We start from the raw sequence: 9418 nt of genomic DNA on the forward strand, positions 1-9418 counted from the left end.
TTTCCAAATTTTCCTTTTCTTGTATGGTGTTCATGACTGCTTTTACATTCTTGTCCAACTGCTTTGTCTAGCACTTCTATTACAGTGTTATACAATAGTAGTTGTATTAGTCTGCCAAAGGGCTGCTGATGCAAAGTGCCAGAAATAATTTAGTTGGGGTAAAGGTAACAGTTACAAGGCTGTCAAAAGTCCAACTTGAGGTTGCTTTCTCACCCAAGTTAGTTGCTGTGCGTTGAAGCAAGATTGTCCCCGATCTCTGGCTGGTCTCTGCCTTCCCCTCTGGGCTTCCTTTTTCCCTAGAGGCTCCTTTTCTTCCTGATCTCGGCTGCAGGCTGGCCTAGGGCTTGTGTCTCAGGCTTCCTAAATCAGTCTTGACTCTCTTCCCAAGGTCAGATGTAAACTATTGGGCAAAATGGTTCCTCTCTCCATGGGGCTTTAGCTGGTTGAGCCTTCTCCTTTCTGTCACATGGCAGGATCAAGAATGAAGTGTCCTCTCTTCCATGTGTCTTCTTGAGTGGGCGTCCATTTACATCAGACCCAGCTGGAGGGGGGGGCTCAACCTGAATCATGCTTCACTGACATAGTGGAATCAAAAAGCTCTACTCATAACAGTTAATCCAGTCAAAGACCCCTCAGCTGAATCCCACACAATCAAAGGGTTTCACACCTAGAGGAACACATCAGTCCACAGAATAAGCCTTCTCTTTTTGGGATTATTAAAATAATCGCAGCCAACAGTAGTCAAGGGCACTCAAGTTTTGTGACTCTCATGGAATGCATCTGGTGTTTTTACCACCAGTTACGAAGCTGATTTTTGATTGAACCGTGTGTTTTTAAAACCTCATCAGGGAGTATCCACAGTTTGCACTTCAAAGTATCAGAAATGGGTGCTAAATTTCATCAGATGCCTTTTTGGCCATGTTGGGCGTTGAATCATGCCCCCTCCCACAAGAAGCATGCTTAGGCCCCAACCCTGGTCCTGTGGGTGTGAGCCCATTATGAACAGGGGCTGTGAAGGTCTTCTGAGGAGGTAGGGTGTCCACACTGAAGGAGGGTGGGCCTCCTAGTGGCCAGAGGCCTTATAAGCAAAGGGAATTGGGCATGGAAGCAAGCGCCTTGGGCAGGAGATGGGAGCAGAAGACCGAGGAGAGCACATGGCCATGTGGCGGGGAAGCCAGAGCGCCCAAGGATAGCCAGATGCTGCTGACCCTGGGAAGGAGCGAACCTTCCAACCTCTGAACCTGGGGGACACTAAATTCCTGTTGTTTAAGACAAGCCACTGTGTCTTAAAGCTAAGACAACGTGGTAAAGGTTTATAAAACTTTTCCTATACGGAACAGTTCTTGGATTGTACCAAACTATTTCCGTGTGTTATTCTCTTCTATTGGCTAACATTGCTTTCAAACTTTTTGCATAAACCTGCCTAAGCAAGGGGTTATTCTCCAGTTATCTTTTCTGTTTTCATCTGTGTCAGACTCTGGCATCCAGGGTATGTTGGCCTCAGAAAACAATCAAGTGACTTTTTATCATTTTCCGTGTACTGGAATGACCTTAATTATAAAAATAATTGATTCCTTAAAGATTTGAAAAATAAGATTTGTGGCACGTAGTAACTCATACCCCATTGGCAGGAGTGTAAATTGTTGCAGCCACTTTGGAAAGTAATTTGTTAATACCTAGTTAAGTCAAAAACATTTATACCCTATAATCCTATAACTCCATTCTTATGTCTGTACCCTAGAGAAACTCGTTTATGTATGCACAAGGACATCTGTAGGGGAGTTTCCATTGCAGTGTTGTTTTGTATTGGTAAAAAATCAGAAATGACCTAACTACTCTTAGATGGGGGATTGAATAAGGTAATTTATGCAATTGACTCCTCCATAGCAGTGAAAATGATTAGATTAGATCTACTCATATCAACATGGAAAAATTTCAAAAGCATAATGTTGAGTGGGGAGAAGAAGGCGAAAAAAAAGAACATGTTCATTGTGAAACAATTTGTATAAAAACACAGGGAAAACAATGCTATGTGTGATTTTATATGCACATGTATTATCAAAGTACAAAGGGAATGATATTTATCACCTTTGAGAACTGGAGTTTCACTGGGAAGGAAGGAAACAAAAATGGGGAAGGGGAAGTGATGCTTCAACTGTCTTGACAGTGTTTTGTTCATTCAACAAAGGAGCTCTACTGTATATTTGGAAAAAATCATGTTTTCTGAAAATCTGGGTGGTGGGAAATGGTTATTTGTTATATTACCCACTCTTCATTTATGGTATCCCCACATCCCTGACAACCTTTTTAAGGATTAAGAGAGGCCTTTCAAAGTCTCCTTTGAGCTTCTACTAATTTTTCCTTTTATCCTCTTTTTAAAATTGGAGGTAGAGGCTGGATATCAACAATGGTTGTTTTGGGATAATGAATTGAATGTGCTTGGCAGACAGTAGGTGCTAAATAAGTGCTAGATGACAGTCTCTTTGGCCTCTTCATCACATTGCCCTCAATGCATTCCCTCTGAATTCCGCACACACCCACCTCGGGGTGAGGCCAGTGCCCCGGCTTGGGTGGGAACGCTTCCCGTGGTGGCATGCCCCAGGGCGCAGGGCCTCGTGCCTGGAGGGACACCTGTGCATTTCCTTGGAGTCACCTTACAAAGCCGCTTCCCAGGCTGCTCTGTCCTGCCTCGCCACAGGCCCCACCCTGCCTGGACAGTGACCCCACCGGGCCCTCGCCTGCCACCCCTGCACCCCTGTGCCTTGCCCTCCTGCCCCCGGGGGCCAGCCCGGCGCCACGGCCGCTCCTGCCCACGGGCTGCCTCTGGCCGCTCCCAGCCTCCACGGCTTCTCCCACTTCCCGTGAGCTCACCGCTGCGTGCCCACCCGCATCCCCGCCCATGGGGCCCAGTTTGGATCTAATTGGGCAGATTTCCTCGGCATTTGTGGCAGGGTGGGGGCGGTGCTTGCTAATTGCAGTGGAGGCCAAGTCCACTTGTCCATTGGGGGTTCTTCAGGCCAGCGGCTCTCCATGGAGGGACATGCTGCACCCAGCGGACACACGGCAGTGCCGGGACGTTTGTGGGTGTCACGCCTGGGCGTGTGGGGTGCTCCCGGCTTCTGGTGGGCAGAGGCCAGGGATGCTGCAAGCCCCCTCTGGGGCCCTTGATGCCCCTGCAGCAGGGAGTCATCCTGCTCCAGGGGTCAGCGTGCCACAGCCGAGCCCCCCACTTCCCGTCCATCAATGAGCTGGAGCTACCGAGGAGGGCCCTTACCCAGCCCAGTGGCTGCTTTTTGGGGAAATGACATGCACTTCAACTTCAAGTCTGTCTGGTATTATTGAAGCCCCCCAGGCACCTCTGTGGTGGGGTCCCTGGTCAGCTGCCCACTTCATTCTCCAGCTTTCCACAGGGAAGCAGGAGACACCTGGTACTTGGTGTCAGAGGATGCGTTTGAGCTGTGCTGCACCCCGTTCACCCACGTGTGCATTTAACAAATACCCCCGAGAACCTACTATGTGCCAGACTCTGCCCTTTGGGCACTCACAGTCCTACAGGTAAAATGGGAAATAGGCACTCCGGCCGCAAACCGAGGCCCTTGGGGAGGAGGCAGGGCCTCAGGGGTCCGGCTTGGGCAGGCCGAGGGGCGGTCCCTCTGGGTGAGGGGCTCGCAGGTGGAGGTGGGAGCAGCCGTGCGGGCTCGGCTCCCCAGCAGAGCTTCTCCAGGGGGGTGCAGGCCTCCCCAGGCGCAAGGCGCGGGGTGCAGAGCGCGTGCCAGAGGTGGAGGAGAGCTCCAGGACAAACAGGGGGCACTGGGTTCCCCCATGACAGGTGACTTTGGCTCTGGTAGAACAATAGGGTCGATGCATTTACATCACAGCAGAGTGGAGGTGCAGGCAGGTTTTCAAGGCCCGGCGTCCAGAGTTTGGGCTGCAGCTCAGGCCACGGCCCGAGCCCCCTCTCCCCCCCACCCCCAGGGCACCACTGCAAAGTCCAGGTGGCCTGGAGAGCTGCAGGGACCAGCCTGGCACTCGTACAGGGTATAGATGCTACAGTGCCCCTGCCTGTGTCTGCGGCCCTGGGGGCGCCTAAGGCTTGGAGAGGACACTGCACTTTGGACTGACCCATGGCCGGAACTCCGCGACCTTGACCCCTGAGCTGGAAGGAGACGCCTGACCACCTGCATGCAGTGTGGACTAATCTAAGGTCGGTGCGTCCCCGAGGTCTCTGCCTGCCTTGACCAAACAGCCATCGCCCCACCCCCCCACACCCTCCAAGTCACACTCCTCCAGTTTCATTTCAGATGAACGACACCCATAAACAGACAATGCCATCTCTGCTCTCAGCAGCGTCTCCCGGAGACCGCCTGGCCCCACTCTGCCCCGCCGGGCTGTGCACTCGTGTCCGTCCCTGTGGGTGGCGGCGGCCGGTCTGGCCGTCTCCCTGCTCCTCTCACTGCCCTGTCCCCGTGCAGCTGGCTGTGGCCTCCCAGCCCCGCTCGGGTCCCTGCTCTCTGACGTGCCTGCCCCTCGGTGGGCTGAGCGCCCCCTAGGCACGTCCTCCCGGAGCGGAGCCTCTCCGGGCCTTGGACAGGCTGGCCTGGAGGGCAGGGCCGATGGCAAAGGCGCTGCTGGGGTCGCTCCCCGCGGGCCTGTCGCCTTTGGAGCCTGCTACCCCTCCTGCGGGCAGGTCCTACAGGGTCTCACCCTGCTAGGTGCCAGGACCCTCCACCCCCAGTTGTGACAACCCCAAATGCCTCTGAACGTTGCCGAATGTCCCCTGGACATCAAAATCACCCCCGATGGAAACCCTGCTTTGGAGATGGCGCGGTGAAGCAAGGGTCCGTCAGACCGTTTAACGCAGGATGGAAGAACAGCAGAAGGTGAGGGATTCCCGAAGACTAGGTGAAGGGGAGCCCCTCTTAATCCTTGCTCACCCCCAGCTGGCTCGGCACCAGGCCCTGCCTGGGGGGCGGGTGTCCCTCTCTCGCAGAGTGAGCCCCCTCTCCTCCGACTTCCTTGCTCTCGGGCATCTCGCCTTTCCCTCCGTCCCGGCCCAGAGACAGCTCTCCTCCTCCTTGTGCTCAGTGCTCTTGGCTAAGTGTCTCCTCGTTCCTCAGGAAGCTGTAGACGCTTGACTCAGGGCCCAAAGGGCGCCTGTATGAGTCAAAGGGGTGCTGATGCAAAATACCAGAAACTGGGTGGTTTTTATAAAGGGTATTTATTTGGGGTGGGAGCTTGCAGATACTAGGCCGTAAAGCATAAGTTGCTTCCCTCACCAAAGTCTACTTGGAGCAAGATGGCTGCCGACGTCTGCGAGGGCTCAGGCTTCCTGGGCTCCTCTGTTCCTGGGGCTTGCTTTCCTCTGGGTTCAAGGTTCTTCCCTTCCTGGGGCTGCTGCTCTTTCCTCTGCGTGTTGACTTCTCGGGGCTCCAGTTTAAGTCTTTAGCATGAAACTCTAACATTGGAAATCCCCAACTCTGTCCTTTGCCATGCCTTTCATCTGTGAGTCCCCACTCACCAAGGAGTGGGGACGCAATGCCCTAACCATAACTCAGTCATGCCCAGGCGCAGATCAGATTGCAAGCATAATCCAATATTTCTTTTTGGAATTCATAAATTATATCAAACTGCTACAGCATCTTTTAAAAGTAGATGTTGGTCAGTGCCAGGTGGTGGTGGGGTGGTATGGGGGAATTACGCATTTTATGCATGATTGTTCTATAAATCCACAACTTCTCTAATAAAAATGTTTTTCAAAAGTAGCTGTTGGACCTACTTTTATTTATTTGCTGGAGGCAGCAATATTTATTTTATATCTTTTCTCAGGGATTCAAGTTACACAAGAACAAAATTCGTAGAAGTTCAGGTTGTTATCTGCAGTCAGTGGCGGAACAGGTGGGAGATTAGAAACTCTAGTAGCTCTAATAGACTCCTTCTCTACTGAATGATCATTTATTTAACTAATACGTTCTCAGCTTACAATCAATACCTGCAGGTCCCCATCTGCAGGCACACCATGTCTCCCTCCGGTTTACAAAATCAAGAACAAGAAAGGCTGGCTCCTGCGGGCTTTATAAGGACTGGCCCTGCCGCCACCTGCCAGAACAGCTCCTTCCTTAGGCGCTTCCCGCTCATGGCATGAAGGTGTGACCCACATGTTCCACTGTGTCTTGCCCGGTCCTTGAAATATCTCTTCTGATGTGTTAAAATTAGCCTCGCCCTAAACCACAGAAGAGAAAGGAATGTCCTTTTTAAGCAAATGTGTAGAGAAAGCTCCTGTTTGGATCAGTTCAAAGCGGTTCTCTCTGAAGACAAGGTAGACACCAGGCGACCTTTCAAGGAGGCAGCCGGTTTAAGACGTGAGACGTCTCCCCTTTTGATTGGGGAAAGAAAGGCTTTCTCGGCACTTCAGAGCAGCTGAAGCACAATGGGGCCTGGAGAGAAGGAAGGGGCTGCAGAGGGCAGGAGGGCGGTGGGGAGGGGCCCGCTGGGCCCAACTTTGGCTTAAGGTGCCAGGAATGGGAAGGGCAAGGCCACGGCTGTTGCACACGTACCAAAGCTGCTGTTTGATTTCTCATGCAATTCTCTGCCCTCCCCCTGCGAGGACTGGGTGCTGGCTTTGTTGGGAGGGTCTCGCACACGTTTCCCTGCAAGGGGTGGTCTCACCTAGTTCCCTGCCGAGGGACTGGAGGCTGAGGAGGGGAAGCGGGTGCCCAGAGTCACCCAGGGTGCACGAGAAGGAGCAGGGATTGGAGCCCACAGCTGCCTGACCCCAAGGGCCACACTCATTAAATTGTACTGCGTTTGTGAGGTCAAGGAAGGAGCAAACTTGCTTGTTTTTCTTCCCTACGCAAACAAAAGTCCCCAAAGACCTAGAGCACACATCTGAAGCTGTAAAAATAAACTCAAATACAGTCCTTTGGGAACAATCCTGGGCTGGGGTCCCGTCCCCTGCAGACACACGGTCCCACCTCGCAGCATGGTCGCAGCGAGCCCTGACTCAGAAGCTCCGGTGAGCAGGACCAGCACTGAGGTGCCTGGGTGGACGGAGCACTGAGAAGGCTTGCGAAGAGCACGTTTTTCTAACCTCAATAATGTTTTCAAGAGTCTGCTCTTCTGCCCCAGTGAGGAGTTTCTTAGTGAAGAGAACAGAGCAGTGAAGCAACTATTATTTTTGGTCCTATTTCTTGAGAATAGAAGGGAGGATGCCTTTGGTTCAGAGCTGGGAAAGAGTCAGATGGCCAATTCTCGGTGCGAGACCTTGGACGAGTCGTTTGACCTTTGTTAGCCCCAGTCTTCCCACCCGTAAAGTGGGGCTGGGGGCAATAGCCCAGGCACTGGGGAACGAGCGGTGAGTGCTGGTAAGCAAGCAGCAGGCTGTTGTGAATGTGGGTCGGGCTCTGCTGTCGGATCTCAGCCGTGCCACCCACTACGTGACTGCTGTTTGGTCAGTTCGCTTACCTGAGGCTGGGGCTCCTCACCTGGGAAAATTAAAATAAGAAAGATGGAGGCTGAGGGAGAATCGTCTCCCAGGCTTGGAAGGGAAGCATGCAGATGACGGAAAGGAAACTTCCTTGCAAACTGTAAAGTGCTGGGGAAATGGAAGGAGGCGTGCGAAAGGGACGGGAGTTTTTGATGGTTGAGCATTGCATACTTCCCCCCTCGCTGGGCTCCCACTCTGCAGACAGTCTTGCTTTCTCTTGCCTAAATTCTTCCCTGCCCCAAGACTCTGGAGATGGGGTTGAGAAGTCAGCACCCACTAGAGGGGCCAAGGGGCCATGAAGGGCTCTCCCTGGCTGGGGCAGTGGCCAGGTTAGCCTTTGTCATAGAGAACCTGCTTTAGAGGCCACACAGAGAGGAAACCTGAAGGTGCTGGACCCGCCTGATAATCAAATGGATTGAACTGAATTGAATTGAATGAAAGAGCATGAGAGGAGGGAGGACAGGTATCAAGAAATTTATTTCGGGGTTTGGCAAATGAGAGATTTGGAGGGCAGGAGGTAACTGGGGAGGAAAAGGAATTGAAGAAGTGATGATTTGGGTTACTTAGTCCCCATGAATGTTCGTGGAGAGAAGAAAGAAGATTGACGCTCATTTTTAACGATTTTTGCCTGTTGGACTCCAAAGAGAGATGGGACCAAGTGGACAGTGGTCTGTATTGGGGCATTTTGCAAAGGTGTTTTTGAATATCCTCTGGAGATCAGCTTCTTCACCCTGGGGACAGATGGTCCTTTCTGGTTTCTAGAGGGCTTTGTGAGCATACTCTCCTTTGAGTCTCTCCCAGGCCCTCTGGAAAAGGGACGGCCGGGCATCTTGTGTGCCCATGTCGTTAGGGTTAGGTCTTACCCCCTTGCCATCAGAGGAGGGTTCTGGGCTCCCTCTCATGAATGTTAAGCTTTAGTAAGAACTTAAATATTAAGTTCTGTTATTGCATTGATCATTTCATTTGCTCACTTGTTTTAGGAATGTCCAACAGCAATTCCCCTGTGCCAGGCATGGCCAGGCATGTCTTCTAGAGGAAGGGATGTCTAAGAAGACTCTGGGAAGATGAACAGGAATTAGTTACGAGAACAACTGGGGGAAGAACATATCAGCATGATGGGGGAAAAATCAGGAGTTTGTGGAGCTCTGCCATCTGTTTATGCTGTCTTACCGTTTCATGCCATTTTACGCTCCTGATCTTAAACTGGCTTGGCACGGTGCCTGTGCTTTCAAAAATAGGTTGCAAATGATTACATTTTATTAATAAAATTGACCAAGATGCAGTGAGTTGTTCTCATTTACTGCTATTTTTTTTTTGGTGCACCGTTCCTGGAGGTACTACAATACCAGATCAGTGCATGGAGCGGATGGAGAAAGCCCCTACTCCGTCTCCCTGCTCCAAAGATCCATTTAATACATTGTCCTAAGGTAGAGGACATATTAGATATTAAACTGATAAGAACAGATAATACACTTGAAGTTAGCCAAAAGGCTGACAACTGATTATTGCTCATCTTTTCTTATTTCTTCATAGCTTTTTGAATTTTTAATATTTTAGACAGAATTCATGTTAGTATATACCTGAGCTCAGAAATGCTGTATTTCTCTACTTTTAAAAATATTAGTTATTGTTCAAGTAAACAATTGCTATGAAATATTAATAAATTGATAAAATAATGTATCTCCTTATAAATTTATGCAACAGTAATACGCTATTTATACAACAGCCAACATTTAGCTTCTTTGAAAATTCCCCTGAGTTTTCTCCCTTTTAAAGTAGAGAAAATTGGGGCACAGAAATAATATAACGATCTCCATATTAAATTTATTCTTTCAACAATAACACGCTATTTATACAACAGCCACCATTTAGCTTTTAAAATCCCCCAGAGTTTTCTCCACTTTAAAGCAGGAAAAATTGGGGCACAGGATGGAT

General features: G+C 50.6%; 1 non-coding gene across 1 annotated transcript; it reads right to left on the minus strand.

Moving 5' to 3' along the window:
- Positions 1-8795: 8795 nt before the first annotated feature.
- LOC111764548 (U2 spliceosomal RNA) lies at positions 8796-8986 on the minus strand. Its single transcript, XR_002797138.1, has one exon. It is a non-coding gene; the product is annotated as a U2 spliceosomal RNA (small nuclear RNA).
- Positions 8987-9418: the final 432 nt, after the last annotated feature.

Source organism: Dasypus novemcinctus, chromosome 24 (assembly GCF_030445035.2).
Source record: "Dasypus novemcinctus isolate mDasNov1 chromosome 24, mDasNov1.1.hap2, whole genome shotgun sequence".
In the NCBI taxonomy this organism is placed as follows: Eukaryota; Metazoa; Chordata; class Mammalia; order Cingulata; family Dasypodidae; genus Dasypus; species Dasypus novemcinctus.